Source organism: Hylobates moloch, unplaced genomic scaffold, assembly GCF_009828535.3.
Source record: "Hylobates moloch isolate HMO894 unplaced genomic scaffold, HMol_V3 SCAFFOLD_22, whole genome shotgun sequence".
In the NCBI taxonomy this organism is placed as follows: Eukaryota; Metazoa; Chordata; class Mammalia; order Primates; family Hylobatidae; genus Hylobates; species Hylobates moloch.
In genome coordinates this window covers 31,601,024-31,620,912 of record NW_026652297.1, presented here as the reverse complement: position 1 = coordinate 31,620,912, position 19,889 = coordinate 31,601,024, and the positions used below count along the sequence as shown (strand labels likewise).

Here is a 19,889-nt window from a genome sequence, read left to right as displayed (position 1 = left end):
TCACTGCGGCCTCAAACTCAAGTGATTCTCCCACCTCAGCCTTCTGAGTAGCTGGGACTACAGGCATGCACCACCATGCCTGGCTAATTTTAATATTTTATTTTTATAGAGATAGGATCTTGCTGTGTTGTCCAGGCTGGTCCTGAGCTCCTGAGCTCAAGCAATCCTTTTTCTTTAGCCTCCCAAAACGTTGAGATTATAGGCATGAGTCACCACACCTGGCTAGAATTTATTTTAAGATAAGAAGCCAGTGTTTCGGGTACTCTTACTACACCACAGACCATCCCAAAAGGTAGTGGCTTAAAGCAACAGCCATCTATGTCTCATGATTCTATGGGCAGAAGTACATCAGCACCCAGCTTGCCTGGCAATTGAAGCTGGCTGTGAGTCTTGGTGGCCTCTGTTCCCTTCTAAACCACCTTCTTACAGCATGGCAGTTCTCCCCCAAGAAAGCCAAGGCGGAAACTGTGAGGCCTTTGAAGAGCTAGGCTCACACCTGGTCCAGCATCACTGCTGTTTCATTCTGCAGTCACAGCAAGTCAGGAGACCAGCCTAGGTTCAACGGGAAGTGAGACAGACTCATCTCTTGATGGGAGAGCAGCAGGTGCATACACGGAGGGGCAGATCATTGTAGTCCTCTTGCAGATCACCGACCTCACAAGTGTGCCAAATTACATTTCCATCAGTTATATTGAGAACTTCCCATATGTCAAGCTTCATGCAATGCACTGGGTAAAACCAGTTGGGGTCTTTTCCTCCCTGCAGGCTTCTAATCTCCAGAAGGAGATAGACATTAATCAGATAGCCACACCATGTACAGAGCAATGAAGGGAACATAAGTTATCAAAAACCGTGTACAGAGCAATGAAGGGAACATAAATGGTGCCTTGAAAATATGTGCTGTGGCTAAGGTTGGGTCAGGACTGGGAGAGTAGAAAGGTCTTTCTGGGAAGGTGGGCTTGACTGTTAAGTCCAGATATATTGAATGAGTAGGTGTTTAATGGCAAAAATGGGGGGGAGGGAAGAGAACGTGCAAAGACTCTGGTGGGGCTGGCTTAATGTCCATAATGACTTTCTAGAAGGCCACTGTGGCCAGAAACAAGAGGCCAAGAGATAACTGGTGTCCAGTGAAGCTGGAAAGAGAAGAACCAGACTAAACAAGCCTTCATAGCCATTATACAAGTTTGTGTTTTTATCCAAAGACGAGCAGGAATGACATGATAGAGTTTACACAGCATTTCAAGATATCAAAGGCTTAGTGAAAACAAAATTGTGGATAGAACAATTGGGAGACCTTTATTCAGGACAAGGGGAGCTGTATCCTGCCAAGTGCAATCCTTCTACCATGCCATTTAAAAAACTTATTTCCGTGAGCTGCCACTTCGTTCTGAAATGCCCCTTTTGTCACTGCCTTCAGAGCTTAGATTTATGAGAAAACCTTTCTTGTGATCAGAAATAGTATAAATGGACTTGGCTTTAAATTAATTTTGGCTCTTTCCACAAGACAAATCTGTCAATGAAGATTTACCATCATTTTCAAAAGAATGTGCTGCAGGCTCAGAAGACGTCAACAATGAACTCTAACAATGCTTTGAACAATAGCTGACTCTTTCAAGTCAGGCTATAGACAGGTGAGTTATTACTTGGATGGAGTAATAATCCTTAGTCACTTAGTAACAAAGTCATTGCTGTGTTCTGTCACCTCATGGTTTCATGGTGGATGTGAGGACACTTTCCTAAGGCATTTTCTTTGTCTAACAAGTTTACTGTATTTTAGCCCTGCTATTTGGTTTGCCAGTTTGACACTTGCCTAGTGGCTTTTCATTTTTATGTTTTATATTTCTTCGCTATTTGAACGTTTCTGTTCTTTTCTTCTTCTTCTTTTTCTTTTATTTTTTTCTTTAAGTTCTGGGATACATGTGCAGAACGTGCAGGTTTGTTACATAGGTATACATGTGCCATTGTGGTTTGCTGTACCTATCAACCCATTATCTAGGTTTTAAGCCGGGCATGCATTAGGTATTTGTCCTAATGCTCTCCATCCCCTGGCCCCCCAACCCCCAACAGGCTCCGGTGTCTGATGTTCCCCTCCCCTCCCATGTGTTCTCATTTGAACATTTCTTTTTATATTTTTATCCATCACTTATATTTCTCCTCTTGTGAAATTTCCTACCTGTGCTTTTTGGTCACTTTTTATACAGCAGTTTTTCTGTCTTTTTTTTTTATCGGTAAGCTCATTTTATACATTGAAGATAAATAATTACTTGTTTATCACAAATCCTGGGTTGCCAGTCTTCTCACACTATATTCAAATGTGCCAAGAAAATGTAGCTTATTTTCCAAAAACGGATGTGATCTTTTCTACAAAATTCCATGGAAATACACATATGCATGCACTCACATGCACACACACACACACACACACACGCATGCACACACGCTTTTAGTTAAATTTAATAAATTCATTCAAATCCAATAATTTATGCATCATCTTTGCATATTCAGTCTCTTTTGGATGGCTTGGTGTCTTAGTCCATTCAGGCTGCTATAATAAAATGCCATAGACTGGTGGCTTGTAAACAACAGGAACTTATTTTTCACAATCCTCGAGGCTGGAGGTCTGAGCTCAAGGTACCAAAAGATTTAGTGTCTGAAGAGGACCTACCTTCTTCTTTATGGATGGTGCCTTCTGGCTGTGTGCTCACTTGGTGGAATGAGTGAGGCAGCTCTCTGGGGCCTCTTTCTGCATCACCTCCCAAAGGCCCCATCTCCTAATATCATCACATTGGGGGCCAGGATTCCAACATAGGAATTTCGGGGGTGGGGCACAAACGTTCAGACCACAGCACAGGGCCTTTCAGATCTGCCCTCTAAGATACTGACCACGCCTAAGGGCTTACGAATCTCATAGTAGTCAGAGAGGGTTTGACTATGATGCCATTGATTCCTCGCTCCAGTGACACTGGCTCTGTTGCTGTTGGCCAGGGAGTCACTTTGTCCCTGCAGCCCTGTGAACAACTTTGACAACCTCTTGCACCAAATTCTCAACAATGTTTCCATCCCAGTCTCGGGGCACAGAGAGCCCTGTGGGTTCCTTCCACACCACACTCTCTGCCCCACCACACTGGCTGCCACATTAACAGGTATGGTGGCTCTCATGGAAAGGACTGACTACACCCAGAATGGAGAATGGGAGAAAGCACCTCTGCCCCCACCTTTAACTTCAGGCATTTTTTTGTTACAGACAGGGTCTTGCTGTGTCACCCAGGCTGGAGTGCAGTGGCACAATCATGGCTCACTGCAGCCTAGAACTCCTAGGTTCAAGTGATCCTCTCTTCTCAGTCTCCTGAGTAGTTGGAACTACAGACATGCACCACCGTGCCCAGCCAATCTTCAGGCATTCCTACCACTCTTGTTGAGAAAGGGGGCTCAGAACAAATGCCAACTGCCTTTTTCCACTACCTTCTTCCCCACCTTTCTCACAGTCCCTCGGGGAAGACAGGAAAGTCTTTCCTCTTCCTTAGTCTGGCTAAAGGGGACACTCCTCCTCCTTTCCAGAGTGGCATCCACCTTCTATGGAATAGCAAAGCCAAGTGGACAGCAGAGAAAGAGAGAGAGAGAGAGAGAGAGGTTTACTAAGAAAAGAATAAAGATGAGGAATATTTTAAAATATTATAATACTTATACATATTTAAAACTATCTTTTCCACTTGGTTATTTGCATTTTGTTGTTTTATGGTTTTTACAAATGTTTGGACATTTAAAATATTTATATAGTCAAATATTTTCATGTTTTTTCATGGAATGTGCCTTCTCAGGGATGCTCAGAGAGACCTTCCACAATGTAAGTCTGTTTCCTCCTCATTCTTTTAGAGCATCATTTGTAATCTACCTGGAATTCGTGTTTGTATTTTGGTAGATTATGCCTCACTGTATATTTGAAATGGTTAGCCAGATAGTCTCAAAAGACTTATCAAATAATCCATCATTTCCTTTCTTATTTGGAAAACCACATTTGTTATATTAAAAAGAATTTTGGATCTATTTTGGAACACACTCTCTTCCATTTATCTGTTTCTCTGCTCTAGTATTGCTGTCACATTACTTTAATGGCTGTGGTTGCATAATACATTTTAATATTCTCTAGTTTAAGGCCTGGATGAATATTCTTTTTCAAAATTATTTTGTCTATTCTTGTACATTCTTTCTGCCAAGAAAACTCTGGATTCATTTTGTCACTCCATTTACTTCCCAAACTACTTTTGAACTATTGTTTACACTTTACTTTTAAGCACATCTGCTAACATCTCCTGGAAAATTGATTATAACAATGAAGTTGGCAAATGCTGCTTTGATATTTTGACAGGTATGACACTGTCCATTGGTTTTAGATTGATATACTCCATCATATCAAAGAAACATCTTTCTAGAGTTTACAAAACTATACAGATCTAGATTTAAAATGTATTTTAATTTGTTTGCATTTTTAATATACTTCAATCAAAAATGAATTTTTAATTTTGTTAAATTAAACATTTGCTTTATTGATATCCATCAATATAATCTTTTTTCATTGACATTGATTTGATAAAGTTTTATTTCATATTATTAACCTATCCATGTATTCTTGGATTAAATTCTACTCAATCAGGTGACATCACCCTTATTCATATTGCTGTATCACAGGAAATATTTCACTTCTCATTTGCATCTATATTTCTGTGTGAAAGGAGTCTATTGTTTTACTTTAATGCACTGTCTTTGTTACATTTTGGTAGCAGGTTTATGTTAATATCATAAAGCAAATTGTGACACTTTTCATTTTTTTTCTATGAACTGTAACAGCTTAAATAACGTAAGAATTATGTGTTCCTTGAAGGTTTGAAAAACTTGCCTATAAAACATTCGGGCCCAGCTCCTTTTATGGATGCAATTCTTTGAGATTGTTTTCTATTTCTTCCATGGATAGTGGTCCGTTCTGATTGTCAGATTTGATAATCTTTATTTTTGTATTTTCCATTTGCCTTCTCATTGAGGTTCAAGTTTTTAGCATAGACTTCTACATGAAATTCTGTAACTTTTTATTTCTTTGCTATCTTTCTTCTTTCTTTTTGTCTTCAATCAGACTTTCTGAAAGCCTGTATATTTTATTGGTTTTTTTCAAAGAATCTAAGTCCTGAATTTATTAGTCATTTTAATCTCTTTTCCATTGCATTAATGTAATCTCTGGAGATTTCTCTCTTTTATTTTCTGGTTATATTTTGCTTTTCAATATTAGCTTACCCAGAATGTTTAGTTCATGTATTTTAATTCTTTGTTGCCTAAGATTAAAAACAATCCAAGCTGTACATTTGCTTGCAAGCAAAGTTTAGTTTCTTCCCTTATGTTTGGGTAGGCAGGGCTCTCATCCAATCAGTCTGTCTTCCCACTTTTAATATTTCCCTTGTCCTGTGTAGACAGGAAAGGATTCATTGTGTTGTTGTTGTTGTTTGTTCATTTGAAAATTATTGGTAATTTTATCTCCCACTTTCTCAAATGTAATTTCTAATTTAATGCTTTGTGGTCAGAGAGTGTGAGCTCAATAATTTTTAGCTTATGGGACTTATTGAGATTTTCTTAATGACTTAATATGTAATCAATAACTAACACACTTAATAGATTTAATCTTTAGTGTATATATTAACTAAACATTAATAGTGTTTTCCAGATCCTCTTTATCCATTCATCTTTATTTGTCTTACCATTATCTATTATATACTTTACTTGCCAAATATTGAGAGAGGTATGATAAAGTTTCCCTTTGTTACCAGGTTTCTTCCCATTATTTCTTACATTTTTAACAAGTTTTGCTTTATATATGTTTATGCTTTTGCCTCATGCATAAAAGATCAGATCAATAATATCTTCATTTAAAGATAGACTTTTTGTTCTATTTAATTATTTTTCCTGGATATGCACGTTTAAAAAAATAATATTTCAATCTCTAATCTATTTTTGTTCACATTTGTTCATCATTTTATATAGCAGCTTGTGTATTTCACATCAAATGGATTTCTCATAATCCCTGTTTCTAATCTGGGTATTTGTCCTTAATAAGGATTTAACTAATTTTCATTTATTGTGACAGATTATTTGGTGTGATTTTTGTCAACTTATCATATGCTTTCTGGCTTTATGCTTCCTTTGTTTTCACTATTTTCAGTCTTTCGTAAAACGGGTAATTTTTTTCTTTGCTTTTTAATTCTGTGGTGGTTTGGAAAGTTCGTCTCCTGTTTTTAATTTTACTAGACAAAACTTTTGAGTTTTTCAAAACCATGTTTAATCTTCAGTTCTGTAACTCCACCACCCACCTTTGCCCATGGAAGGTGAGAAGTTTAGCACATTCTTCTTTTCCCTCCTCCTTAAAACCTCTATCTTTTAGTTAATAAAATAGTGCATTTAAATCTAGATTATTTTCATTAAATTTTGTGTTGCCCCTCCTGTCTTTTGTATCTCTCTATAATTTAGTTTACCATTTGTCCTCCTATTATATATTATGACTTACTCCTGTGCTCTGGATTTTTCTTAATCTCCCAGATGGAACAGAGGTCAGCAAATCATGGCCTGTGAGTAAAGTTCTACCAGCTGGGTTGGCCATGCCCTGTAATTGACATATTGTCTGTGGTGCTTCCATGCGACAGTGGTGGACTTGGGTAGATGCTACAGAGACTGTATGGCCCACAAAGTTTAAAATATTTATTATTATATTAGAGAAGACTATAGCACCAAACAAAATTTTACCAATAAAGATATAAGCAAGGGCCACGTGCAGTGACTCACGCCTGTAATCCCAGCAATTTGGGAGGCCGAGGTGGGCGAATCACTTGAGGCCAGGAGTTTGAGACAAGCCTAGCCAACAAGGCAAAACCCCTTTTTCTATTAAAAGTACAAAAATTAGGCGTGGTGCCTGTCATTCTAGCTATTCAGGAGCCTGAGGCACAAGAATCACTTGAACTCAGGAGGCAGATGTTGCAGTGAGCCGAGATTTCCACACTGCACTGCATGCTGGGCAACAGAGCAACACTTTGTCTCTGACAACAACAACAAAAAAGATATAAGCAAAACACATTTTCTCAGCCCTTCCAGGCCTGAGCCTTAACACATGAAAGACAACTTATGTGACATAGAATTCAAGTGAGGCTTTTTTTTGTTTTTTGTTTTTTGTTTTTGCATTTCAAAATACTCTTGTTGCTTCTTTGTTTCTTGGCATTTAATGCTTCATAAAGGACGTGAGGTCCCCTTGATTATTGTTTTTTTGTCAAGTACTCTCTTTATGTATTTATTTTTCAACTAAGATGTTTATAAAATTTTTTTCTCTATTAAATTAAAAAGTATATATCCTGGGGACTTCTGTTTGGGGTAACTTTTCATTACTATTGCCTGAGATCCAGTGCACCTTTTGCTCTGAAGCCAAAGGCAGCCTCCTTTAATCATGACATCCTCTGCTCTGATCTTCCTCTTGGAATTTCAATTCCTATACCGCCCGGTTTTTTGTTTGTTTGTTTGTTTGTTTTGTTTTGTTTTGCATTTCTCTCTCATTAGTCACTTTTTTACTATTTTTTTAATTTCCATTTGAATTTCTCAAGTTCATGTTCCGCTTTACTTATTTGGTTTTTGTAATACACAATCTCCATATTCCCTCCATCCCACTCCATATGGTGGGCACACTGTCCATCTTCATCACCTCCTGCACTTGTTTTGTGAGCCTAATAGCTGCTTGTCTTGTTTGAATACAATTTAGAGATCGTCTTCCGCATCACCATTTTAAAGGTATACACTTGCTCTAATTCCTCAGATCGATCTCCTCTATTGAATAGCTGAAGCTTTTCATAGGAACAGTATTTTTCTCTTTTTGTTCAACCTCATAGAGGGTGACCTGGTATTAAAATTTGAAATGGGCTTTGTTTGAAACTGGGTAGGTTCCTCTTCAAATCTTTCAGATCCAGATTAACGGGAGAAGGAAATGGATTGTCTTTGTTGTGATTCGAATCTGCCAGAGTACAGATCTCTTTATCCTTCAGGAGATGGAAGTAACACGTTTTGATTTTGTACAGCAAAGGCTCTTTCTCTTTTCTGTTTGGTGCAGGGTGTGTAGTGCCCTCTCCTCCGGGCGGCATGACTGACCGCCTGGGCACCTGTTGTAGAGAACCTCCTTCATCTGCTGACCTTGCCTGGGAAAACTCAGGGTCCTTCCCATCCTGCCTGGATGTGAGCATTGAGATTTGCTTTTGACAAGCTGGCCCTGATCCTGTGTGTGTGTCTCAGTTTCTGTTCTCTCAAGCCCTCAGGGCTATTCCTGAGAAGCAACTGGAGCCATTCCATCTTTCCCATCTTCCATTGATGTGAACCGAGGATTCATCAGTTTTTATTCAGACTGGTCCTAACCAAACTATAGTTTCAAGAAACTCCTCAGAGATTCTGGCTTATGAATATTGGCTTTCCCTAAGGTTTTTCGCAGGGAGGTAAAATTTCACCTGTATGTGTGTTCTTTTAGATAGATTGAGAATTTAGAAAGAGGACCTGAGAGTTCAGCTCCGTCTGGAATTCACTGCCTGTGTGCAGGCTCCTTTTCATGGGGATATCAGAGTGTGAAGCAGAAGTGAGTCACCCGCAGTGCGATTCTCTCCTTCAGTCCTTCAGAAGTTTGTGGTTCAAGACAAAGCAGACCCATCCTCCTACAGCCTTTGATTCTCAACAGTTAGAGGAAGACAACGGTGGGGTCAGACAGTAGCAGAATCCCTACGCAGTTCAGTAAGCTGGGCTTTCCCTTGTGGCTGCGATCACAAGAGGATTGTGTGAAACATGTAGAGTTTAATGACTCTTTTCCTAGTAAAAAAGAAGTGAAACCATTCACACACCTGAGGATGTGTGTGATGTCAAGCGGTAGCCTTGTCAGCTCAGGCTGCCATCATGGAATACCTGGGCAGGTATAGACTGGCCAGCTTAGGCAGCTGACATTGATTTCTCAGAGCTCTGGAGGCTGGAAGTCCGAGATCAGGGTTCTAGCATTGTCAGGCTCTTGGTGAGGGTTCTCATCCTGGGTCACAGATGGTTGCCTTCTCCCTGCATCCTCACCTGATGAAGAGAGAGAGAGAGAGAGAGAGAGAGAGCTCTAATACCTTCCTCTTTGTATAAGCGCATGAATCTCATTATGAGGGTTCACCCTCATGACATCATCTAGTCCTAATCACCTCCCAAAGGCCCCACCTCCTAACACCATCACACTGGTGGTTAGAGTTTCAACATGTGGATTTGGTGTGGTCACAAACTTTCCATCCATATTAGTGGTATTTGCATGGCACTTACCGCGTCTAATTTAAGTCCCGGAAGTAGCCAGGAAGATGGAGGTTGCTATGCTCATGTAGAGATAAGGAAACTGAGGCACACAAGGGATTAGCGACATCTCGCAGGAGCTGCCTGGCTGCCTTCCCTGGAACAGAGGATAGGGGCCTGGCTATAGTTAAAAGCCCTGGAATCACACCTGGTACTGCCCTTCGCTCTGCACTCTGGTGTTCTCATCTATAGGAGAGGGGCTTGGGTTGAGCCAGCGGCTTTCAAACTTCTCAGCTTCAGAACTCTTTGTGCAAAATAAATCCCACTCAGAAACCCAAGACACAAAATGGATAAAGGCAGCACTGCGCTGGTGAAGCAGCCAGGGAACCCTGCGTCCTGAACACTCAGCCCTCCCTTCCTGCTGGCAGCGGCTGCTGAGGGGGATCTGGAGCACAGGTTGCTCTCTGTGCTAACAGTATCTGATCCCAGACTCATTAAATGGTATCAGAAGAAGTTTGGGAAGAAGTGTGGTTTGTATTTTCAAAGGAGAAGTAGGCAAGGTTGACAAAGGGCACATGAGCTGTCATTATACTGGAATGCTGGCAGAGCAGTCGTCTTTGCCCAAAAAGGGTTTGAAAAGGGAACATTGCACATTCACTTTTTTTATGTGCTATCCACATTTAGCTTATTGCCAGGGCATTCGTTGCCAGTGAGAAACCTACTGTCTACAAGTGGACTGCGTAGTTTAGTTCCCCTTAATGAAAAAGGTTTTTGACATTTACCTGGAATTTTCATGTTGTTTTGTTTCATGAGTTTGCTGTCATCTGGAAATTACTGAAGAACAATCTCAGAAATGGGTTTTTAAAAAGAAACTTTAGGAGAGGATAAAATCCCAGGATAATAAACTTTTCCTAAAGAGGTCACATCAGTAGTTCTCAATCGGGGGTGATTTTGACCTCCAGGAGGGACTTGGCAAGGTCTGGAGACGTTTTTCTTTTTGTTTGTTTTTGTTTTTGTTAGTGTTTTTGTTTTGTTTTGTTTCGTTTATTGAGATGATGTCTCACTGTTGCCCAGGCTGGAGTGCAATGGTGCGATCTTGGCTCACTGCAACCTCCGCCTCCTGGGTTCAAGCGATTGTCCTTCCTCAGCCTCCTGAGTGGGTGGGATTACAGTCGCCTGCCACCACGCCTGGCTAAGTTTTCGTAGGTTTTTAGTAGAGACGGGGTTTCTCCATGTTGGCCAGGCTGGTCTCAAACTCCTGACCTCAAGTGATCCACCCACCTCGGCCTCCCAAAGTGCTAGGATTACAGGCATGAGCCACTTTGCCTGGCCCAAGACCTCCTTTTGTCATAGTGTCACAATTGGGGTGGGAGATGCTGCTGGCATTGTGTTGGTTAGACCAGGGGTGCTGCCGAATGTTCCACAACCACAGGACAGCCCCCACAACAGAGAATTAACCAGTCCAAAATGGCAATAGTGCCAAGATTAACAAACTCTTGTTTATGCTACAGGAATTCCTGAAATTTACAAAAATACATTAGAAACAGCACATTTAAAGCAGACATCAATTATTATTATTGTTCAGATATTGTTTACTGTGTTACCAACATCTTAGCTAGTGATTCAAAACAAAACAAAACACATGACCCAAACAAACCCTGAGGTCTCCTGATGCCTTGAGGTCCCCAAAGAGGAAATAGTTGTCTACTCACTTTTTTTTATTGTAATTAAATTCACATAACGTAAAATTCACAATTTTAACCATCTTAAATTGTAAAATTCAGTAGCATTTAATACATTGACAATGTTATCCAACTATCACCACTATCTAGTTCCAAAGCACTTCATGACCCCAGAATGAAATCTGGGTCCCATTAGCCATCACTCTGCATTCCCCACTCCCCAAATCCCTGGCAGCCATCAATCTGTATGGATGTGCTGATTCCTGATACTGCATATGAATGGAATCACATATGTGACCTTTTGTGGATACTTCTTCATTTTGCATAATGTTATCAAGCTTCATCCACGTTATGGTATGTGTTTCAGGACTTCATTCTTTTGTATGACTGAATACTATTTATTTGTATGAATATACCATATTTTATTTATCCATTGCTCCACTGAGGGACATTTAAGTTATTTCTGTCTTGTCACCACTATGAATAGCATTGCTGTGAACATCCATGTACAAGTTTTTTTTTGAGTACCAGTTTTCAGTTCTTTCAGGTATACCCCTAGGAGTTGAATTGCTCGGTCATATGGAACTTCTACATTTAGCTAATTAAGGAACTGCCAAATTGTTTTTCACAGCAAATTCCCCAGTTTACATACCCACCAGCAATATTTGAGGGCTCTAGTTTCTCTACATCCTCACCATTACTTGTCATTTTTTAAAATGATGTCCACCCTAATGGGCATGAAATAGTATCTCTAGTGATGTTGCTTTGCATTTCCCTAATGACTAATAATGCTGAGTGTCTTTTCATGTGCATGTTTGGCCATTCATATAACTTCTTTGGAGTTATATCTATTCACATCCTTTGCCCATTTTTTAATTGGGTTATTTGTCTTTTTATCGTTGAGTTGCAGGAGTTATTAATATATTCTGGATGCCAGACCCTGGTCAGATATTTGATTTGCAAATATTTTCATTCGTGGGTTGCCCTTTCACATTCTTGATAGTATCCTTTGGTGGACAGCTGTCTTTAATTTTTATGACATCCAATTTATCTACTTTTTCTTTTGTCGCCTGTGTTCTTGGTGTCATATATCTAAGGAATCATTGTCTAATTCAAGCTTGTCCAACCCATGACCAGGACAGCTTTGAATGCAGCCCAACAAAAATTCATAAACTTTCTTAAAACATTATGATTTTTTCCAATTTTTTTAGCTCACCAGTTACTGTATTTTATATGTGTCCCAAGACAACTCTTCTTCTTCCACTGTGGTCCAGGGAAGCCAAAAGATTGGAGACCCCTGGCAAAGTTGCAAAAATGTATCCTTATGTTTTCTCCTAAGAGTTATAGTTTCTCCTAAGAGTTATAGTTACACTTAGGTCCTTGATCCATTTTGAGTTAATTTTTATACATGATAGGAGGTAAGCTTCCAGTTTCATTCTTTTGCATGTAGAAATCCAGTTGTCCAAGCATCATCTATTAAAGAAACTATTCTTTCTCCCACTGAATGGTCTTGGCACCCTTGTCGAAATTCAACTGACCATAGTGAGTTCATTTCTGGAGTCTAAATTCTATTCCATCAAATAGAATTGTATTCCACATTTCATATGTCCTTTATCCTTATGACAGTACCACACTGTTTTGATTACTGTAGCTTTGTAGTAAGTTCTGTAATTACTACCCACTATTTTTTACATCTCTAAAAGTTTAATAGAAACTTTCAAAAAGACTACCTCTTTTTTAAAAAAAAAGATGTAGAATAGGACAGGTACACAATGTCTGTATTCCTAAGTTCAAAAACTCTGAAAATTGAAAGTTCTCCATTAATAATTTGGGGCCAAAATCTGACCTTATCAGAACTCATTTGGCAGTGAACTCAATCTGAACTTAGGTGAGTCCATTTGTAGATTTTATATTTTACATGTTGTGTTGCAGAAATATTTGTGTGTTTGATTGTAGGGTGCTGACCCATATCCCACTGGTAGTAGTATACAATATACAACATATGATCCAGATGACCTTTATAAAATCTGAAAAATCCTGATTTCCAAAACACATCTAATACCAAAGGTTTTGGAAAAGGAATGGTGGACCTGTATCACAACACTGGTTATCTCATGATGCTCAAAACTCCCATGATTTTTAAATCTTTGATTAGAAAAACACAAAGGGAAACAAATAATCATAATTTGCTTTATGCACCTAACATTTATGGCACAACACGTGTTCGCCAATTTATTAAGCACTTTACCACTGTGTCTCTGCAGCCATTGTGGTCCGTTTGTGAATTCCTTCAGATATTTACACAATGTAAAAAATGTAAAATATTGCACTTGAATCAGTTCCTTTGTTTTAAGCTTTGCCCTTCTGGATCATCCCTTAAGATGAAAATGCCCAGATTTTCCATGAGGCAGTTGCACTGTGATTCTGGTACATCCAATCCTATGTTCTTAGCCCATTACTCATTATTCATTTAATTCCATAGTTCCTGTATATGTTGATGAGGAGGTATTTTTATCCTCATTTTATCTGACAAAAAAAATTTGTCTATATAGTTTTAACTGCCTCATAGAGCCATGTTGATCATATGGCAAACAAGGTGTTCACCATGGCCATCAGTTCCAAGATAAAATAGACAATCCTGCACTCTCTACTCCAACCCTGATTAGCTCATGTGGTTTACTGGACAAAGGGAAGAAGTGGACAAATGAGAGGAATTGAAGCTGGAAAGGGCCAGGAGAAATAGAGGGATGAGCAGGAAACTAGGGGACAAAGAGAGTAAATTATTAACAAGGCGAGTCTCATGTTCACTGAGCTCTCAGATGTTGTCACATCCAGTTCTTATCCTGCACTTGCTGATTAATCAAGACATGTTCACAAAGCACTAAGCATCTGCTGTGGGCTCAGTTCTGAGCTAAGTCTTCTGGAGGTCAGGAAGAAGAAGAGCCACTTTCTTCAAGTCTAATCTGGGGAAAAGGATAACACACGTGAAACAATAGTCATCAGGACAAGATAACATTCATTATAAATGGTCTAGGAATCCAGAGGGGAGATATGCCAGGTAGGTCTTAATTAGGGAAGTTTCCATAGAGGAAAGGAGTCTTCAACTGGGTCTTGAAAGGTAGAATTTGAAAAGCCAATAGAGGATTTGAAAAGCCAATAGAAGCTTCAAGACAGGAGTGAACACAGCACATTCATGAGCTTGTGAGATAATCCTCGAGTGGTGTGTGTTTGTGTGTGTGTGTGTGTGTGTGTAGAGAGAAAGAGAGAGAGAGAGAGAGTCGTGGAAAACCAGACTTGGTGGGACAATATTATTTTCCAGACTTGGTGGGACAATATTATTTTCCAGACTTGGTGGGACAATATTATTGACCCAGACCAGGGACAATATTATTCTGGGTGTCTTTTTGAAAACCAGACAAAGGTTTTGGCCATGAAATCAGAGGGAGTGGGGAGCCATTGGGGGTTTGAGGCACGGAAGCCACATTGCAGAGCAGTGTTAAAATAAGATCTGGTCTGCAGTGATGGCAAGATGTGTTGAAGTGAGAGATTCAGGCTAGCTGTTTAGGTTTGAATGAGGACCTGCCCAGGGGTGTGGCAGTAAAACACAGAAGGTCGAGGAGAGAACAGGGATATTTCAAGGCAGGTCAATGGGAATCAGAGACTGCGTCTGAGGAATCAGAGTGGAATTAATAAAAGAGGCTTTTGAGCTTTGCATGCAGTAGGGAGTAGTTGTCCATAGACAGAGATGCTGGGAGAGCAGTTGGTTCCAGAAAACCTTTAGTATTGATCATATTTTGCCTGAAATGATGGTGTTTAAGTGAAACTATCTGGAACTATGCTGTCCAATATGGTAGCCTCTAGCCACATGTAATAAATTAAATTGAAATTGAAATTAGATAAAATTAAAAATTCAGTTTCGCAGTCAGGCTAACTGCATTTCAAGTACTTCATAGCTGCATATGGCTAATGTCCACTGCATTCAGCAGCCCAGGCATAGAACATTTCCATCCTCTCAGAATGTTCTGTTGGACAGGGTTGACCTAGAGATCAGCAGAAATAATTGGCATTTGGTGAAGGACAGCTCTTGAGATGAGAGTCATGGGAATAGAAAATAGCAAAGCTAAGGGAATGGGTCATCTCCTAAGGAGGGCTGAATGTTAGAATATGTTGGCATGAGTAGGCAGAAGAAAAACAAACAGAAATCGCACGACGTTTTGGAAAAGTGGGAGACTCACCACAGCATAAAATCCTGGCAACAAAAAGAAGAGAGAATTTTAGTGAGGAGAAAGTGGCGCCAATGTCAAATGCAGCAGAGAAGTCAAGGGGAAAGAAAATGAGAAAAAAAATAGTGTTTAGTAATCTGAGGTCATTTGTGACCTATCAAAGCTGATGCAGAGTCGGGAAGAGATGTCACCAAATAGGAATGCCACCAGCTTTCTTTTGTGCTAGGGTAGGAGTTTGGGACCTAGGAACAGTTTCAGCTGAATGTTAGGGATGGCAGGCTTGTCATGGAGGATGTGGAAATGAAAGTGGAGGTGAGGAACAGAGCCAGGACCTGAGAGGACAAAGCAGAAGGATGAAAGATTGTGCTGTCACCATCAAGGGCTCCAACAAGGGTCCAATTTTGTTTTTGTTTTTCTCCAAGAAAATAAAAATGAGTACAGAAGAAGGGGAATCTGCAGGCGGTGGTTGAGAGGATTTGAATGCAAAGGATATCTGGGAAAGCCCGATGCCTTCACAGTTGGAAAGGAGTAAGAAAGGAGGTGCAAGAGTGGGGTAGGCTTTGGTGGCTCAGACAGTGGGGGGTAAAGGGAACTGTAGGTGGCCTTGAGACTGTGGTCCTCTGAGACTGGAACAGTCGCTTGAAGCCAACCTGTCAGCCTGATCTGCCTGCTACTTCCCACTTCCCTTCCACTGGATTCTTTTTGTGATTGCTTTCCATTTGGATTTCAGTTTGTGCTTTATGTGCTTTATTTCATTGAATCCATGTGAACATTTGGGAGCAGTTGGGCATTTTGATTCTCATTTCCAACCTGAGGAAACTGTGGTAGAGGGTGGTTAAGTAACTGGCCCAGGATCATGCAGCAAGTAAGTGACAGAGTAGAAATTGAACCTGTTCTCTCTGGTGCCCTTAATGTCCTCTGTATTCTTTGCCCAGTGCACTCATGCAACCAGCCTATTCCTGCTATCGTGACTGGCTTGCTACAACTCTGATCATGCCCACATAAGGCTGTGTTTGCTCTCTATAGCCATAATTCTCCTGTCATTACTGAGAGGTGGAAAAATGGTTGAGGGGAAATAACACAAATAACACCTCCTGGTGTCAACCCAGCCTCCATAGGGGACAAAAATGCTTAGCAACTCTTTCAAAGTATCCAAGACAAAACTTGACCTTTAAGCAGTTTCTCCATTTAGAGTTAAATTTGTCTTTAGCAAATATGGTTTGAATAACTCAAGACTTCCTGTTTTAGCTATTTAACGGGGAAGGTAATATTTCCAATCTGATTTTAAATTTTTCTTTTGCCAAATTCCACAGGGCAAGAAGAAAAAAAAAAAAAGAACGCTAAAGTTCAGGATAAAAAAGAAACTTCCCAAGAAGCGCATTGGTACAAACCATTGCTGTGGTCATCATAAATGTTTTTTACTTTTACTTTCCAAACCAAAGTCTAGGGTTTCCATGGTAACTGCTTTGACCCCAGCTGGTTTGCATCATGTTGTTTGTATAGAAGCCAGTGGAGCAGGGCTCGGCTGTGTCACAAAGTTCAGGTGTCAATATGGATCTCCCGGGACAAATACCAGAAAGAAAAATATTGCATGCGACACCCTCTCCTACCCAACCGCTACTTTCCCAAACCCTAGCACTCTGCTACTGTGCTGACCAAATGCCCAGGGATTTCCAGTCTCCCATCCTCTCAAAGTCAAACCTCCAGCTGCATCCAACTGTGACTTCGCTATATATCTAACTGTGTCCATTGGAAGGGAATTAAAGCAGCAGGCTTTTAATTTACGAATGTTGCATCCATTCGAATGTTCTTGAGCAACAGTGTTTCATAAGGGTTAGAACATAGATTCGACAATCCCAGCCAAGTGCAAACTTGAGAAATTGCAGATTGCCTTCCTGTGATTCACCCAGAATTCCAGATGGAAATTATTTCTCAAGGTCAGTGCAAAGCTCTGTACAAAGGTGTCTCCTACAGAGAACATGTGGTGTGAGGCTGGACCGAGGGTCAAGGCTTCCATTCCTGTTTTCTCCTTGACCTTGGCAGAGTTAGCCTGCCTCCGAGAGCTTCTCTCTAGCCGTAGGGGAATCACATAGTTTGTGCCTTTCTTCCCCCCACACCCTTCCCACCACCCCACCCCAAGACCTGCTCCTATTTTCTAGGCTTGGTGAGGGCACTAAGGAAGAAATATGCTTCCTTCCGCCAAATTACTTCCATGTCTTAAAATAAATCCCAGCTTTTCTCTTCTGGGAAGCCACCCCAGAGTGGACTAAGATCTCAAAATATCTTTTATTTACTTTATTCAAGAAACATTGCGAGTCTACTAGGCACCAGACAGGAACAGACCCTGACTTCAAGGTGGAGACTAGCATGTAATTAAGCCCAATAAAGGACCAAAATCATTGTACAGGTACAGTCAGAGGAGCCTGGTTTTCCAGTTTGAAGTTCAGGAAGTCAAAAAACTTCTTCAGGCCGGGCGTGGTGGCTCACGCCTGTAATCCCAGCACTTTGGGGGGCCGAGGCAGGTGGATCACAAGGTCAGGAAATCGAGACCACCCTGGCTAACACAGTGAAACCCCGTCTCTACTAAAAATACAAAAAATGAGCTTGGCATGGTGGCAGGAGCCTGTAGTCCCAGCTACTTAGGAGGCTGAGGCAGGAGAATCACTTGAACCCGGGAGGCGGAGGTTGCAGTGAGCCAAGATTGTGCCACTGCACTCCAGCCTGGGCGCAGAGCGAGGCTCCATCTCAAAATAAATAAATAAATAAATAAAATTCTTCATAGAGAAGTGAAGCACCACTTAACTAGCACCCTTATTACTTTCTAACATAATTAGCATGCATAGTCCATCATTATATTATATGCTTTAAATGCACAAGTTTGTATGCAAGTCTATCTTGATATCTATTGAAATAACAAAAATCTCTAATGTAAAGACCTGGTTTTCATTATACTGGGTTTAATATCTGACTTGTCCAGGATAGAGCTAGTCACATGGTGAGGGTCAGGTGGCCTTAACTCTGGTTCCGGAGCTGAGGGGACACATTAGAGGACACACTGGTGGTTTACCTGAGGGGGTGGCCCTATGCAGACATTAAGGAGGGAGGCCTTTCCTCTGTGTCCAGGTGAGGAATGGATCCACATCTAAGCCCAAAGCTACAGAATAGGGACTTGCACACAGTACCTTTATCTTCTACCACTTCTTTGATAGTAATGGCATCTACATTTTTACCATTTCAAATTCTTGAATGACCCTGGTTCTCCCTTTCTTTATGTGCTTGGGAAGCTTCCTTCTCTCCAGGCCTCAGTTCTTCGCTAGCTGAATGATGGAAGTGGCTTAGGTGATCATCTGGTAAGCTCTAAATTGTATTCCATAGGCCTAACCTGAATCAGTCTTTATCAGCTTGGAAGCCTCAGGGCCTAAGCACAGTAGTAAGTCCTGAATAAATATTTGTTCAATTAAATTGAGGAGACTCAAAGTCAAGTCCTACATTATTGGAGAGCATAGAGATTCCAGTTATTGTCCTCTATTTCAGATGAGCAGAGGGGTGAAGGGTCTGCATTTTCTACCCATCGCTAAGCCTCGGAAGGTGGCGTCAGTGACTTGGATCTGCTTGTAAGCTGCTCCAACTTGGCTTCTTCAGATATAGATTCATACAAAGCCTAGACCTGTGCCTTGCTTTGTTAAATATCTGAATGTAAAAAAGGAAAAATACATCAATTGTCCAAAGTACTTACATGTGGTCTTATAAACTAAAGAAAGTAACCACGTAGCTTTCTGGTGCCTGAAAAAAAGAAAACATGGTGTAGAACATCTGTATCATTAAACGCTTGTCCAAGTTTGTACTCAACTACTTGGCTTAACTTTGCACAGTCCTGAGAAATACAAGTCCTGTGATTTGTATAGACAGCCAACTGGAGCAACTCAAGCCGGAAAAACAACAGAATTGTCCTGGTTGTACATTGCACTGCATACAATCACTGAAAGACAATTCTAATTCTGTCTTCTCTATTACTTTGGTAGAGACTAAAGTAATGTATTGAGATAGGAATCAAAGGCAGTAAAAGTGGGAACATTCTGAGCACACATGGGAGGTACTGAGCTTCTACTCATTGAGCCTTCTCCAAACATGTCAGCTCACTCAGGTGTGTGTCAGAATAGCCCTTGCAAAATTGTCTCATAAAGCAAAGCTTTTTTCCCTGTGCTAAAACACATCCCCACTGTAGGCACTGGTTAGGCCTCAGGCTATCTAGCCCAATGGCTACTGTAGACTTTTTTATTTTTTATTTATTTATTTTTTTGAGACACAGTCTCTCTCTGTCGCCCAGGCTGGAGTGCAGTGGTGCATTGCGGCTCACTGCAACTTCCACCTCCCAGGCTCAAGCGATTCTTGTGCCTCAGCCTCCCAAGTAGCTAGGATTATAGGCATGCACCACTACACCTGGCTAATTTTTGTGTTTTTAATAGAGATGGGGTTTCACCATGTTGGCTAGGCTGGTCTCAAACTCCTGGCCTCAAGTGATCTGCCCTCCTCAGCTTCCCAAAGTGCTGGGATTACAGGCATGAGCTGCCATGCCCAGCCTGGCTATTGTAGACTTTAATAGGACTCTTAATTTGACTTTAATGTGACTACTTCTCTTCTTATCTGTGCTTCTTCATATAGATTCTGCAAC

General features: G+C 40.6%; 1 protein-coding gene across 2 annotated transcripts in view; it reads left to right on the top strand.

Annotated features, from left to right (window-relative positions):
- Nucleotides 1-19,889, top strand: part of ADRA1A (adrenoceptor alpha 1A) — a 96,290-nt gene that overhangs the window by 9,887 nt on the left and 66,514 nt on the right. The gene's annotated exons all lie outside the window — the stretch shown is intronic.